At 38.3% G+C, this 16,699-nt stretch overlaps 1 long non-coding RNA gene across 2 annotated transcripts; it reads left to right on the top strand.

Moving 5' to 3' along the window:
- The first annotated feature begins 2,669 nt into the window (after positions 1 to 2,669).
- LOC106019232 (uncharacterized) lies at positions 2,670 to 15,854 on the top strand. 2 transcript variants are annotated; one of them, XR_001193888.5, is made up of 4 exons: positions 2,670 to 2,757; positions 7,913 to 8,099; positions 10,471 to 10,536; positions 14,193 to 15,854. It is a non-coding gene; the product is annotated as an uncharacterized lncRNA (long non-coding RNA). The 2 variants fall into 2 exon arrangements; XR_002405366.4 differs by lacking the exon at positions 2,670 to 2,757 and adding an exon at positions 3,000 to 3,455.
- Positions 15,855 to 16,699: the final 845 nt, after the last annotated feature.

Raw genomic sequence — 16,699 nt, 5'->3', positions numbered from 1 at the left:
TGTATATATATTTATATATTTATATTTTTCTTGTATTCTTAGCTTAAAATATACTCTGCTGGAAAATATCATCCATGAATTTTGCCAAAGCAGATGGGATTCTCCCTACTCAGTGACAAGAGATCCTGCTCTATTCTGTCATTTCTAGCATGCCAGGTCTGAAGTGATATAGCAGCTGTAGAAGACATACGCAATTGAAGAAATATATTGCGTATTGAAGAAATACGCAAACTTTCTTACTGAAAACATAGACAAGGCATAATATTTTTTTTTAGCTTTACTGATAAATATGAGCTAAAATTCTAGATTCAAACACCCTTCAATTTTGAGAAAATTCAGACCCAAACTAAAATTGACAGATCTACTTTAAGATTTTCTTTTGCAGAAACAGACATTTTAGGCCCAAACAGAAAAGCTACAAAGATTACAGCTTCAGACTTAGGCAGCTGGAAGCTTTCAGGGTTTCCATTTAAGATTTTCCTGAGTGCTTTCTCCCTACATGTTACTTTAGGTGCCTGAGATTTTTTCTTTGTTTTGAGTTTATGACCATCAGATGTATCTGAAGAACTCTCTCATGAGCCAAAATAATTGCTCAAAAATTTCTAGTAAATGTAGATTCTTATCCTTTATATAGGCCAGTTATTAAATGGGAAAACACAACATTTGGCAAGTTTGTGGTAGAAGGAAACATGTTGTTTATCCAGTTTGGAATGTTTTTCACATTTGGTAACAGTATTTAGGTAAATTTCTCAATTATTTATGGGAGGTATGCTATAAACAGACAGTACAAAAAAAAAAAAAAAAAAAAAACATTTACAAGACTGAATATCTAGAAAAGTATGTCCATTAAGATGTGGTAAAACGTCCCAGGAGTAGCAACGGTCAGCTGTTCTGTTCTTCAGTCAAACAAAAGTAGTCTGGACAAAAGCATTGCAAAATACACTTTAGGGAACAATTTTGTAGTCACCAGGAAAATAGAGTAGGCGAACTAATAGGTCTTTTTCACCTCTATGTTCCATCACAGTATTGTTTTTATTATTATTATATTTTTTATTTTTATTTTTTTGAAGCAAAACTGTATTTAACCTCTGGCTTGTGAGTCTGAGAAAGCTGTTGTTAAGTCTATATAGCCATTAAAATGTTTACAACATCATAAAGGAATCTATATTTAAATGTAAAGGAACCCTAAAAAGACAGCTAGAAAAATGCATCTGTATCTAACGTTAAAGTCCTGGTCCTCTATGATTTATTTGGTAATTTCCTGAACCTTCTGGCATTTTCTTGGGGAATCACTTCCAGCAGCCATTTGGAAAGCTTTAATAAGTAATAGCAAACTCTTACTGCAACCAACCAAAAACAACATCTTAATACCCTGCTGTCTTTTTAATTGGCACCTTTAGAGCTGTGAACTGAACATAAGCAAATAGTTTAAATATCTCTCAGGTTTACATCTTCTTCAGGGCACCTAGGGTAACAAGCTGACTAGTGGCTGTGCTAATGAGGTGATTTGTTAGCATGGGAATGATTGCCTTGATTGCTGCAAGTGTGAGAGTGACCGACCCTTAATTGCATACACTCTGGTGTGACTGAGATTTTGAGTTGGCTGCCAGTGTGGTGAATGAGTTGTCTGCCTCCCTATCAGTCACCCTTTTTCAATGAAGCTCCTCCACTAGGCTGTGTTTGTAATTCCCGCTTTAAATTGGCTGTGTGGAGAGCTTCGTATAGTTGTACGACGTGGCAACAACTGAGCCACATGGTATAAGCAGATCGTGCCAGCAAAGCTCCAGCAAACCTGATCTTTTTGCTTATTCTTGATACTTTTCTTCAAAGGAATTCTGTCCCCAGAGAAGTGTATTGAACAGCTCTTCTCTAAAATGCTAGATATGTAGGAGCTCAGGATAATTAGAATATTTTCAGAGAAAGATGTTCCTCTTCCTGGATTCATTGTCTCAATTAAAAAAAAACAAAAACAAAAACAAAAACAACTGAAGCCTAGGCTTTTCCTTGAGTGCAAAGCTGAAATGGCACTTTAGGTGTTTACATGTAGATATGTTAAGAAACTTCCCTGTAGATGTTTATATGATGGTATCTACATGTGGACTGGGTGTTTAAGATCTGTGCAGTGGGAAAACTTGAGGCTGAATTGCATTGCCTACGTGTGGGCACATAGTGATGTCTGAGGAGCTCTGGAGATTGCATTGCTCTGCTCTGGCAGGTCCAGCTGCCCTGTGCAGATGGCTCATGTACCTCCACACACGTGATCTCTAGTGGCACCACCTACCTTCATACTGGCCTGGAAATGATGTGTGGAAGCTGTCTGAGGCTTCCTTGGCTGTACTGATTATATCTCTGCATTCCGTAATGGTACACAGGGCTCTGCTGGGCAAACATTGTATACAGATACCCAATCCTGGTGTCTGCAGTTTGCATCAAGTCTCCGCATTACTGTTTCTCAATTTCAGGTTGAATGAGTTCAGGTTAAGGAAAAGAAGTACCTTCCTGGATGCAAACCACACACACAGAACTCAGCTGGGCTTTCTCTTCCTGGTGGTGCCTCCTTGGGGACCAAAACTCAGCAGTTCAGGCCAGGCTTTCTGTGATACCCCCTGCCTTCAGTAAGTCTTACAGGTGTGAGTGGCAGGTTCATTACCTTACAGTGATAGGGCCCTGTAGGGTTTCTCTTAATGATGCATAAGGGGGAGCAGGAGCCACAGCATACATATTTGTAGAGGCTCGGACTCTGCAAGGCAACTGGGGGTAAGAACAGCCAAATGGATCTTTCTGTGCTAAGTCAGCAACAGTTATGCAGTAACACAGTGATTTTATTTATTTTTTTATTTGTTTTGAATGACAAGACCAAGGAAAGGATGAGTTAGCTGATAGCTCAGAGATATCACATAACTAAGACAATGGTTTCCAACTTTCCTGAATGTTAAATGGAGGGAAAACAGCTGAACTTGCCTCTGCTATGCCTTGCTCTGACATGCTGAAATGGCATATCTGTCTTGCTTAGGAGTGAAGCTCATTAAAGTTGTTCTTGCAAAAGGCTTTACCCAGTGTAATTTAAACAAGTGGGGCAGTAAGTAAGGCTAAAGCTTGCTCTCTTTTTAGGTTCAATTTTTAACAGAATTCAGTTTCTGTTTCTTTTAAGTATGTGACATCCCAACAGCTGCCATTAAGGCTTCAGCTCTGTCTCCTGTACCCTACCTTTACTTTCTGTTTAGGCTTTTGACCCAGCTCAAGATTCAACTCTTACTTTTTTTGTCAAATGCTATATTTTCTTCTTGCTTTCTCTTGCTCTGGTGCCTCTGGACAGTAGTATAATTCTGACACCAATAGTTGTTATAAATAATATAGTTCCTGCTCTGGGGAAAGAAAACTGGACTAAGGGAGGCATTAAGCACCGAAAATAACAGGAATGCAGCAGATCTGTCACGCAAGACTGCCATCCCTAGGTGAGTTACAATGGAAATTCACTTGGCTTCAGTTTGCCTTTGGCTTCTGTGTTTCAGCTTGGAAAATGTAATGGATTTTAGATTATTCTTCAGATTTTAGGACATACCAGAGTGGAGTATATACCAGACTTTGTGATATATGTCCATGATAAAATCATGTCTTTACTATAAATCTTTGCAAAAGAACTCTTGCTTCATGCTGGGGGCCGTTTTTGTTTTATAAAAGGTGCATGGACACAGAAAAGGAAATATTCCTTAAAATCTGAACTACAACATGCCTTCTTAATTTTTAGGTTTAATTCTCAGTGTCAGGGAGTGTTTTTTGAGCTCAGTTTGTGCTTGTCCTGTCATACAACAAAAAGGAAAGCTCATTTGTTCCTCCTTATGGTACCTAAAAGAAAAGTTTGTTAACATTTCAACTCCCACTTTACTCTGAGCCTTTAGTTTTCAGAGTTTCTCCCATTTATACATTTGACCTGTGGTTCGAGCAGTCAATAGCAGGGTGCATCTCCTTTTCTGCTGCAGTTCATTATGTTAACCACTTCTGTGTATTTGTTCTATGTACTTGTTCCCAGAGAGACTGTATTGGGTGTATCTATTTTTAGAAGTAAACAGAGTGACAAATATTTCCATCTGGATGATAATAAAAAGTTGCTTTGGTTGAACCCAAAGTTTGACTCACAAGGTTTTTGCTGTGTTTTTAACTTCTAAAATGGCAAATGACAATTTTCGATAACACTAAAGAGGATTTTCAATATCTGCTGTGTCAATGACTTTTCTCTGGGAAAGTCTTATGCCCATGGCTGGTCTTTAGTGCCTTTGAAACTTCTTCTTACATTGCCCTATATAGTACCTGCAGTGTGGATACAATTCTGGTTATCCCAGAGTTGCTTTCCTTAGAATACCTTAAATGCAGATGTTTGAATGGTATGAATGGAATGGTTTGAATGGCTCCAATAAGCACTCTGCAGTAGCCCATTTCTACAGCCATGAAGTCAGGGATGTATCCCAAATAAAACCCCTATAAGACCAAGCACTGACTTTTGAATAACAAACCCAGTAAGGTTATTACTCTGAGGAAGCAATGGAAGTTGGCACTAGAGTTTGTCAGAGTAAGGTTAAGTGAGCTAAAGACTGCAGGCCTATTTAATTAAGTAGACAGGCTATCAATCACAAAGAATAACAGTCCCAAATAAGAGGTTTATAAAGCTTGCAAGCTCTTTCCATGGATGCTGGTGTTTTGTCCTATTTCATTATGCAGAACCGGAGGTTTTCACTGAAGAGTCAATTCTCAGTAGGACAGTGGTGACAAGCTCCTGGCAATTCAGGGGAAAATAAATGGCCAGATGATCACAATACGTTTGATGCTTAAAATGAAGTGTACACAGTACCACCAGTTCCAAGTGTGCATGAATGACTACAGTGTTGTAAGTTTTCAGAAGATAATAAGTACCCTTACTTCTTTCCTTGGTTTTCTGATTTCTGTAACTCGTGCATTAACATTTTTAGGCTTCAAGGGTCAAGCTGGCTTTATGTCTTTTTTTACAAAAAAAAAAAAAGAGCTTCTGTTATAATTTCTTAAGCCCTCCAGCTCAGTTCTAATAAAAACACCAAACTACAGGACCTCCAAGATAAATCTATGAGAGCTAGCAGCACAGTGAGGAGCTTATAAAATTTCAGGGAGAATTTTTTAATAATAAATAATAAATTACACAATAATAAATGATACAATAATAAATTATGCAAAAATTTACACAATTTTAAATTTGAATTTATACAATAATAAATGCAAGGTGTTAGTTGCCATTTTTAATGGAGATGTCCTAGGTCTGATGCTAAATTCTGAAATAATCATTCCATTTGTTATGTCTTCTACAGTCCCCAAATGCTTTTCCCATGCATTACATAATGAGTTCAACAGCCCTTTAGGCGGTCACCCCCTCCATGGTGGTGGGTGTTTGGTGGCCTAAGGAGGTGACTGGGGCTTCCCTGCCTGCCAGTGTACCCCTCTGCTCCTTCATGTGTGTGGGGATGAGCTTCAAATCACATAACCTAATAGTAGTGACCATGCGAAAAATCAGATTTTGACGATTCTTTGCTGTTATCACAGGACAGAAAAATTGCCTTGGGACCTTTCTCTGCACTAAAGAATTATAAACATCCACAGTCAATCTCTAATAGATGGTTTTTATTGTTATTATTTTAAATCTAAAGAAGATAATATTATATCATTCTTAGTTAGTCTGCTCTGCTGTTTATCCAACCTTAAATTGGTATTAAAGAAACTTTCTAATTCTAAACTGCTTTGTTAAAGGTCAATCTTGCTTCACCTGGTCCTACTTCTAGCAGTCCTGGAGAAGTATTACTTTTTCTTTTGGAATACACAACGTTTGTAATGTTGCCAGCTTAGTCAAAGCAGATCTTGAACTTTCCGTATAGGTTTCTGAACCTCTTCTTTTTATTTTCCCCTGTATACCTGCTCTACATTTTGTCTTTATGTCCTTTAAAGTGAAGTGAGTAGAATAGGATACAAAATTAGAATCATAGAATATCCTGAGTTGGAAAGGACCCACAAGGATCATTGAGTCTAGCTCCTGGGTCCCCAAAGGACCACCCAAAAAATCAGACCATGTATCTGAGAGCATTGTCCAAATGCTTTTTGAATGCCGTCAGGCTTGATGCCATGACCACTTTCCTGGGGAACATGTTCCAGTGCCCAACCACCCTATTGAAGAATCTTTTCCTGATATCCAGCCTGAACCATCCTTGTTGCAGCTTCGAGACATTTCTTCAGGTCTTATCGCTGATCACCAGAGAGGAGTTCGGTGCTTGCCCGTCTGCTTCCCTCATGAGGAATAGTTTTAATACAAAGCTGCTCAAAACGACAACCTATGTGTCATTGTTTTACCTAAACATTTTACTGCAAGCTTATAAAATTAATTGTCTTACAAGCTAGGCAATCCTCTGGTATTGGTGACGTGGTAGCTGCATGGGGAAAGTAGCCCTTCCAGTGCTATTTCAGGACAGAGATGTCCATTTTTTATTCTACCTCATAGCATATTTAAAAATAAATAAAAATAAATTTAAAAATAAATAAATAAAGCTCTTATTGTGAAAACTGTGGAATTTTAAAGCATAAAAAGTACAGTTTTGTAGAGACATTAAGGGCAGTAAGGGCAACTCCTGTTTAAGCTAAATTGACTTTCTCCTCTGTCATACATCACACTTGATCCTGAGAAAAGCTGACCTTTTGTACTGTCCTGTTCCTGGCAAAATTAATGGAAAATAGCCTGTCGCATTATGAGTGATTGCAAGCTTCTATTGTATTGCTCCAAATTAACTTATTGCCACTGAAGACACCGTTGATCCCTGCTAGCCCGGAAGAGTCACATAGCTATGGCCTCTTGATCTGTTTTATATGTTTGACTAAGCCTCCTGTTTCTGCTCTCAGTAAATATCTAAATGCCTATCTGCTATGACATGTATTGAAATAAACTTTGATCTACCTGAAGCATGGCATATTTTTATAGAACGACCATTCTGACACTAAAGAAAAGACCATTTGCTTCTGCCCTGAAGTTACTAATACCTGAGGCTAGAAAGGTGTATTGTTTAGAGCACCAATTGAAGATGAGTATCTCCTATGGCAGAATACTTACAGGTGATCAAGTAATTAATTTGACTGGTATAATTAATTTGACTGGTATTGGGGAAATGTTCTAAGTTTTTGCACAGTTCTAAATTTAAGGCACAGTTCTAGAGACCCCTCCCCCCACCCCCCCTTTTTTTTTTTTTAGAATGTAATTGGGAGATAATGAATCAGAGAAGTGGGTAGCAACAGGAAGAAAATTTTTTATAAATCTTTACATAGTTCATCTCCTGTCTTTTTAAACTCCTGTTTGTTTTGGGTGTCTGGTGTCTCAGGATAAGTGAGTTTTGGACCTGAATCCTGGGGGAAAAAGGAGGTTGCATTTTTTTATCTACTGATCCAATCCCATGGCCACTCTATGTTTTCTGAGCTGAATCACAAGCAGGATGAAGTACCACCACTGCTAAAGTTTCACAAGAACCAAATTTTCATGTTGTTCCAGCTCCTGGGAGAGGCAATTTTTAATGTTTAAGACCTTGAAGGTTACTGACACTCAAAAAATTTTAATATGAAAGTTGTATCTACTGTGATAGGCCCAGTATATAGGATTAAATCTCATGGGAAGCAGTAAAGGGAACAGGGGGTTAAAAATCTGCTCTAGTTTATACTTATTCACACTCCAAACACCATCCCTTCTACCTGGTTCTTTCAGTGTCTTTCCTATGACATGGGTTATTCACAAGAAGACAGCAGTAGAACACAATATGATTTTAACTTCCAATTTATTCAGTCAGCCACTAAGTTTTTTGACCTTTATTTTTAAAAACCTCCAACACTCTTGCTAATTAGGACTCTCTTCTCCTTCCAGCTGTTAATGGGCACAGAAGTCCAACTTGATATGTGTCTACTCAGAGCACTGCCTGATTCTATCTTCATATAGCAGTTATTACCCTCGGGGACAAATTATGTCTTGCATTGTGCACTCTCATCCCTTCACCGAAGACTTGACAGTCCATCCACCTAGGAAAAAACATATACTGCACTTAGTTTCACAGGTAACATATTGATTACTATTGATTACTATTTTTAATATCTATTTATTTTGCATACATGAATATATATACATTTACAATTCTTGTAAATCTTGTGAATTGGGTTTATAGTTTATTTTGGACTCTGATGATGCTGTTTTCTTTTAAACACTTTCCTTTATAACTGTGCATCAGCCTACAAGTCACCCTGAGAGAAAACACTAAGTACATTACATTGAACATACTTGCATGTACACAAGCTTCTCTGTTGTGACACATTAATCTCAGAATAGCTGGGTTCATTAAATGTTAAGCCTTGATAATCTTTTCAGTATGATCATAGGCTGCTGGACCTCTGCTACAAAATTATACACCACCTCTTACAGAGGCTCAGAATAAGTTTGGTAGCCCATGTGGACTAAGATGAAGAGATGACATCCAATGTGCTTGTTGGATTACCCTCAGCCCTCAACTCTTGCATGTACTGTGGTTAGCTGGCACTTCAAAAAAGAAGGAGGATGTATATTGGGGCAGGGGGTAGGGAGGAGAAAGTCAGGGATCAATTATAGGTGGGGAACAGGGCTTGGAACATTTGCAGTCTGAAGAAAGGTGGACAGGAGGCACTGGAGAGCTTCCCTAGAGCAAGAGGGGTGGAGAAGAAAAGGCAGGGCTGGCTTGTGTGGTGGTTTTATGCTGCTTCAGAGCTGAACTCCACCGCAAATGTTCTCTCACTCACCCTCCTCAAAGTAAAAAGGGGAGAAAATATGATGGAAGGACTCAAGGGTTGAGATAAAGACAGAGTGATCGCTCAGCAATTATTGTCACAGGTAAAACAGACTTAGTGTAGGGAGATCATTATAATTTATTGCCTATCACTAGTGGACTTGAGCAGTGAGAAGTAAAACCAAAAAAAGACACCTTCCCCTTTACCCACCCTCCTCCACCTCCTCATCCAAACAGCAGAGGGGAATGGGAAATGGAGGCTGCAGTCAGTCTATAGCACTTGGTCTCTGCCCCTGCTCCACATGGGGTCCCTCCCACAGGATGTCGTCCTTCCCGAACTGAGCCTGTGGGGGATGCCCATAGGCTGCAGCTCTTCAAGAACTGCTCCCACACGGCTCCGTCCCACAGGGTCCATCCCCCAGGAGCAAACTGCTCCAGCATGGGTCCCCCACGGGTGGGGGCAGCTCCCCCCAGACCCCCTGCTCCTGCGTGGGCTCCTCTCCACGGACTGCAGCTCTGGCCCGGGGCCTGCTCCTGCGGGGGCTCTCCATGGGCCGCAGCCTCCTCCAGGCCACATCCACCTGCTCCACCGGGGACTCCTCCACCCATGGGGGGGCTGCAGCGTGGAGATCTGCTCCATGTGGGGCCCATGGGCTACAGGGGGACAGCCTGCTCCACCAGGGGCCTCTCCACGGGCTGCATGGAACTTGTGCAAAAGGTTTGCATTATCTCACAAGCACATAAAATTGATTCTGCAAGTTCAGCCGTCTGAATCCTTTCATGAATTATGAAAAGGTTAAAGCAGTGTAGCTCTGTGGTGCCTGCTAGTATAATCTGCCAGTGCAAAGATGGCGTGGGATGTAAGCAGGTCTTCTGCTACCTATATGGATGGATCAGTGACAAACTGAGATGATTCCAGAAGAAAGTATTCATGGTCTTCAAACAAAGATAAAGGCAGCAGCTGCTATATACTATGTGCTTGCAGGAAATAAATGGGTTGGAATTGGCAAACAAGGGGAGACTGTGGTCTATGCTGGTCAGAGCATCTCAGCTCAGTGGCTGGAAGAGCTATCTTAAGATGGCATGCTCTGGTCCCTAGGCTTTATGATCATTGTTACTTTACAGGAAAAGTTACCTGCATCCTGACAGGGAGGGAAGAACAGGCAGAGAAGCAGCAACAGCATTTAAATCCAAAGTAAATATTAGCATAAGCTGTCAGATAGTGAAATACTGCTCTGCTGTTGCTACTGACTGTAATCGTAGTTGCCATGAATTTGTATTCTAACTCATAAGTTAACATGTTAGTTATATTTCTGCCAGCCAAAGTGAATATTACTTGTAACTAGCATAAACTACAGCTTTGTTTGTTCTTTATGTATTATAGAAGTTTCAGTGATTTAAACCAATTTGTGTTTGAGCTTTCTCCCCCATAACTTCAATAGGCGACCTTAATCCTTCAAAAATGAATGTAAAATAAAGTTAATATTTGCTTATGACAAAAGCTCTGCTAAGGATTTTTGATTATGAAGGCATTTTCTTAGTAGGAAAGAATTAAAATAAGTTTCTTCAAGGAAAAAACATAAATTCCTTCACAGAAGCTGCCGCTGAAAGAGAGATATTTATAGGATAGCAAAAACAGTTTGTCTAGTAATCAGTCTTAATTTTAATGCAGATAAAGCAGTCCAGAAGAAACTGCATGGATCTTCATCCTAATTCAAAGTTTAAAGGAAAAGTCCAGGTAATTTTTTTATTCTATTTTGCAGTTTCTGATAGTTCCAGATGGGCAGTGAGGCTATAATTTTGTGGCTCATCACAAAACCCTTTGAGTGGAATCCATGAAATGTCTCCAGTCCAGTCAGGGATCACAGGAATTTCAGTACATTCTGCTCCCACTGAAACCCTGGGGAGTCCTTCTGTTTATTATGACCCAGATCAGCCATGACAAAAAGTTCTTTGTTCCATTTATTGATAGTCCTAGGTTTTTGTGCAATGTGGTAAAGTCCAGTGGAAAGTGTTTGCACTGTATGCGTATAACAGTTGTGTTCATCAGAAGTTCAGCCCAAAGATCAGGTATTGCTGTTTTTAGTCAGGTCTCAGTTCCCACTGAACTTATACCTTAAAATTTATCGTGCTGCTTCGTGACTGCTTTTAAAATGTCCTGTATTTTTCTTGTGATATACGAGTGGAAATAGGTTTCTAATTTCATTACGTAAGTATGTTTTAATTTGTGGTTGAAATTAGACACAGTGAAAAATTATGCTTTTTTAACATTTCTGACCAACTTCTATGAATACATAAAACTTAGAAATTCTATGGAATTATGCATATTAGGCATGGACTCCACCTTGTCCAGCTTCTGTAAAAACAAGTTAAATATCTAATCTCATCTCATTATTTGGCCTGACAGCTAATGGAGACAGGGTCACCCTCATGTTAGAACAAATACCTATGCCTATTTAGACAGCTTTCATAGTATAGACTAAAATACTATATGAAGGTTCTTATTTCTCTCTACTGATATAGGCTGGATGACAACTGCCATTTAGGTTTAACTTTCAACTAAGAGGAATTAATTTTGATGAATATAATCATGGATGTTTGCAGTTCTCTGAATTGCTCATTCTATTTGTTTGTTTGTTTGTTTGTTTGCTTATTTAACTCACGTAGGAAACAAGGTGATTGAATATTACTTCCTGATTAGTCAAATATAATTTCTTTCTCTGAAGTTGTAACTTTCTGTTGATGGCATGTACTTACGGAGGTTTTGAGGCAAAATAGAGGAGAGTGACAAATTATTGCCCAAGTTTATGTTTTGTTTTCTCAGTTTGGTCATCCTTATTACAATTTGTAATGAAAACAAAATAACAGCAACAACAAAACCACAGAACTTTTGTCCTTCTTATAGGCTGTATAGCAAAATAATGCAAAATCAAAATCTATCAAAATGAAATTAAAATTCTAACACACTAGCACTAACTGTAATTGAACTAGGTAAATTTGAATAATGCAGTCCTCCAGACTGAGATAACTGAAGTTAAATCAATGAATCGATGAATTCACAATAGCACAATATTCAGTCAAAAATTATTCAGCAGTACTGGGCAACAGTTAAGATTCACTTATTGTAAATCTATTTCATATAAGCGATTCTTAGAAATGACTAATTGCAGAAATAAAAATAAAATTGAAAAAATGTAATCTGCTTCTCTTACTCTCTCCTGTGTAGGATTGTTGTGGTTTATCCCTTGCAGGCAGCTCAGCCCCACACAGCCACTCACTTGCTTTCCCCTGGTGGGATGGGGGATAGAATCAGAAAGGGAAAAGTGAAAGAAGTCATGGGTTGAGATGCAGACAGTTCACTAGGTAAAGCAAAAGCCATGTGAGCAAAGCAAACCAAGGAATTCATTCACTGCTTCCCATCAGCAGGTAGGTGTTCAGCCACCTCCAGGAAAGCAGGGCACATCATGTGTAGTGGTTACTTGGGAAGAAAAATGACACCTCCTCCAACCCTCCAAATGTCCACCCCTTCCTTCTTCTTTGCCTCTGCTGTTATAGCTGAGCATGACACCACATGGTGTGGGACATGCCTTTGGCCAGTTTGGGTCAGGTCCTGGCTGTGTCCCATCCCAGGTTCTTGTGAACCCTCAGGTACCTCGCTGGCAGGGCAGCACCAGGAGCTGAACGACTGTTCAGAGTCCTTGGCTCTGTGTGAGTGCTGCTCTGCAACAACCAAAACATTCCTGTGTCATCAATATTATTTTCATTAAAAATACAAAATGCAGCATTGTAAGAACCCATACAAAGGAAAATAATTCTGTCCGAGCCAAAACCATGATAAGGAGAAGGATTCTCAAGGTTGCACACTTAGCTCATGCTCCTGGTAAAGTCTTTGCTTCAATACAAAACAATGTTTAACTTTATTTTAAGGATTAATTTTTCCACAGTTACTTTATTAAATTATTGACACATGGAGTTGTGAAGTTGCATTTGCCAAAAATAAGAATGTGTTCTTGCATATGCATCAAAAGTGCAAATGTAAGATTTGCATCTCTACAGATACTTAGAATAATGGGTTATAGTACTTGTACAGTCTTTGTCAAAGGTAGTTAGACTGAATTATTGTTTGAAACTTGCAGATACAAGTGATAGTTTATTTATCTTCTCATGTCAATGAAATAATTATTCGTGTTTCCATTCAACATATTTTAGTCCCTGAATAAACCTACTGCAGTTGGGTCAGGGATGAATTACTTTTATTGCATTTTATAAAAAAATCATTCTGATTTACGGTTACATTGTGCTTGTTATGAAAGGATTTCAAAGCATATGATTGTTAATTATGTTTCATGACTTGTCCCTGTGGAATACATGCCTAATGTTATCATTTAAAATGTTATTATATTCATTTAAATCTTGGCATCTACTTTCACCATTCCTGTCCCATGGAAAATCCTGAGTTTTATTTGGTATAAAGCTTTTTTTTTTCCTCAGTTGTACCTCAGTGAAGTGACTAATTGACAACCAGTAAACACTGATAAACTTTTTTAGGTGTAGTTGCCCTTGGTACAGAATCCCAAACTCTGTGTTAGGAGTCAGTAAATACATACTGAATATGGAACAACCTAAATTAATTCCAGGAAATACTGAGGGAAAGATTGAGTCTTGAAATCTTGTTTCTTAATCCCCTTGTTTAAAGGTGCTGAATGTATTCCATCCACAGGGGATTGATAGTTCTAAACTTGTCCTTGAAAGTAGCACTGCACCTTCATTTGAAATATACTTTTAATTGGAAGCACTTAATGCTGCTCTTCTTTTCAATGTTAGTTCTCTTACAAGAGTAAGTACAATTTTGTTGCAGCTAAATTTCACCCACAGCCAGTTAAAGTTTTGCTAGTCTTTTCTCGATCTACCTCATTAAGACTAAATAAGTAGAACAAGTCAAATCTTTCACTTTTAGGAAATCATAGGAAAACATTTTAATTGGGAAGAGAGCACAAAACTGCAACAAATTACCCAGAGATTCTGTATATTTTCCATCCTTGAAAGTTTTCAGGAGAAGGCTAGAAATGACTTGCTTTCATGTTGGCAACAGAACCACATTGAGAGATATATTGGAATAGGTGGTCTCATGATGTTGATACCTGATGGTGGTTGTATGAAACCTTCCCATTGTAGGTAGCTATTATGGGTAATCTGGCAGAAAATTGCAACACATTGTCAGTGATGATGATTCCACTGTTTCAACCAGCAACCACCTGTGAAGAGCCAGGTTGACTTTGGTGATTAATATTGCCCTTATTCATTTGGGTTTACCTTGGATTCAGTATCTTCTTACCATTTTTTTTTTTCTGCTGAGAATTTTATGTTGGGCTTTACCTTTTTATTTATCTACAGCTGGAGAGGACAAGTCAGGAAATGAGAGACTCATGAGAGAGACTCAATGGCATAGCTGTAAATTCAAACCAGAAAACTCAGCTCGCAGTCCTTGTAATGCTGCCTGCACTCTGCAAATCAGCGTTTCCAAAAAAACCTGTTCTGGACTCCATATTAAAAAAAAAAAAAAAAAAAAAGTAGAAAAAAAAAAAGTAGAACACAGTTATGGGAATTAAAACTCTGTTTCTTGGCACTGTGTGAAGCTCCAAGTCTTCTATGCAGTGATCAATATTCAAGAGTCACTACTACTCACAGCCATCGCTCACAAATGAGAGAGTGATTATTTCTTCTCCTAGATATTCAGAAGAGAGCAGAATTGTATATAATGCTACCACTTTGACTGCATCTGGACAACAAATATCAGTATGGGATCCTTTTGTCTGTATTTTTGCCGGTCACTGCCCGCAGAAAGTTTCATATTGCTTGCAGGTTTTTTTAGGGTCCGATGGCAATCAATCACTTGACTGGCATTTACAACCTATAGTCTTGGCTATAAAGAGCAAAAGGATGAAGCCAGCATTTAGTATATATATGCTCTGTCATTTCAGACATGGGTTCATTTGTAGATGAGGTAACTAGGCTGTCATGATAATTCTTTGTTTCTACTACTTGCAGTTCAAGACAGTTTGAGACAAATGTTGAGTATATGTGCATACATGTATATACACACATAATGCAGTCATGTCCTTAATATGATCAAAACCACTGGGCAAGAAACCTTAGGTTCCATTTTTCTCTTATACAAACTGGTTCATTTAATTTTCTGTATGAATAACCATAGATTGCAATTAATCCCAGAGAACTGCAGGCAACTTATTTTAAACTATCACCCTTCCATCATTAATTGAGGGGAAAATGGGCATCTTAAAACATTGCTTCATCCCTTAAGTGTCTAACATGGATGCATAGGTACAGGATACAAAATGTAACCAAATCCTTGCTGGTCAGGCTGAGTTGTCATTAATGTCATAATTTTATTTAGTAACTCTTCCAGAAAGTCAATATTACAGGTTCCAAAAAATTGTACATTTACAGATATGGTGTGATGTTTTCTGCTTTCTTCTTTAAGGTGTCGTACAGGACCTTTGTGGATTCTCTGTCTCTTTTCATAAGACTTACACAAGCTTCTCTTTCTCCAGGGGTCTACTTTGAATAGTTTTTCTATTAAATTTTATAGCATAATGATTTCATACCTGTGTTTTAACTCGACCTTCCCTTTTTTGAGAACCGTTGTTTGAATCTGGATTTCAAATAAGAAGTAGAGGTTGTTTTTTGTTGTTTCTAATCTATATATATTAACAAATAAACTAAATATTGATGAGTTTGAAATCAACGAGAGCATTAAGGGGCAACACATTTTGCTATCCAGCATAATAAATGAAATATTTTTTTCTTTGGTGTATGTACAGCTGTCAGTGAAATTTATTATACCTGTGTATCTAAGGGAATAACATGAAAAATCATACATTGTTACATATGTTGAGCACCATATTCATATTTCTGTGTTGATTAACCTAATTTGGATGTCCTAACTTAATTAATACATCACTTTATTTAATTTTGTGAATATCGTTCTAAAAAAAGAGATGAAAAAAATATACAAAAAGAGAAAATGGTGCTCCTCTCCAGTAAAATCATCAATAAACTTGATAAAGCTCACCATTGTGAATCAGGATTGAATGATGTGTCATAAGTGTAGTTCCAGGACCTCATATTCACCATAACTCAGAAGAACTCAAATAGGTTCAGCTAGTCAGGAAGTATTATCCTGCTTCATGTGTGCAATAATGTTCAATATTTCACAATAGTTTGTGTGTGGAGTTTACCATTAATTTGGGATTTATTTTCTTTATTAATTTCTAGATATCCTTACTTACCAGGAATTTACTTAGAGGAAAAGATACAATAATCTTAAATTAAGTATAATAATGGGAAACACAATTCATGGGAAAATGTACTTAGCAAGATAAACATTATTGGAATCATACTACAAAAAAAGAATTCAGCAAAACTAAAACAAAATTAGAAGAAAGCTAAATTCTAACTATTCTGTCCAAAATTTCCTGATTTATCCAAGCAGTCACTATGACTTGTTGTCATGGTTTTGGCTGGGACAGAGTTAATTTTCTTCATAGAAAAAACACAAAATGCTGTTTTGGATTTGTAAAGGCCAGCTCCATGTACTGCCCTGCCAATGAGATACATGGGGCTCCACAAGGTTTTGGGAGAGGACACAGCAAAGAGCTGACCCAGACAGGCCAAAGGGATGTCCCATACCACATGGTATCATGCTCAGCTATAACAGCTCGGGTAAAGAATGAGGAAAGGGTGGACATTCAGAGTGGTGGCATTTGTTTTCTCAAGGAACTGTTACACCTGATGAGCCCTTCTTTCCTGCTCTTCTATGGTTTATCCTCCACAGGCAACTCAGTCCCACTCAGCTGCTCTCACGCTCTCCCCAGGTGGGA

Source organism: Anas platyrhynchos, chromosome 1 (assembly GCF_047663525.1).
Source record: "Anas platyrhynchos isolate ZD024472 breed Pekin duck chromosome 1, IASCAAS_PekinDuck_T2T, whole genome shotgun sequence".
NCBI lineage: Eukaryota > Metazoa > Chordata > Aves > Anseriformes > Anatidae > Anas > Anas platyrhynchos.
This window is presented reverse-complemented; position numbering and strand designations above follow the sequence as displayed.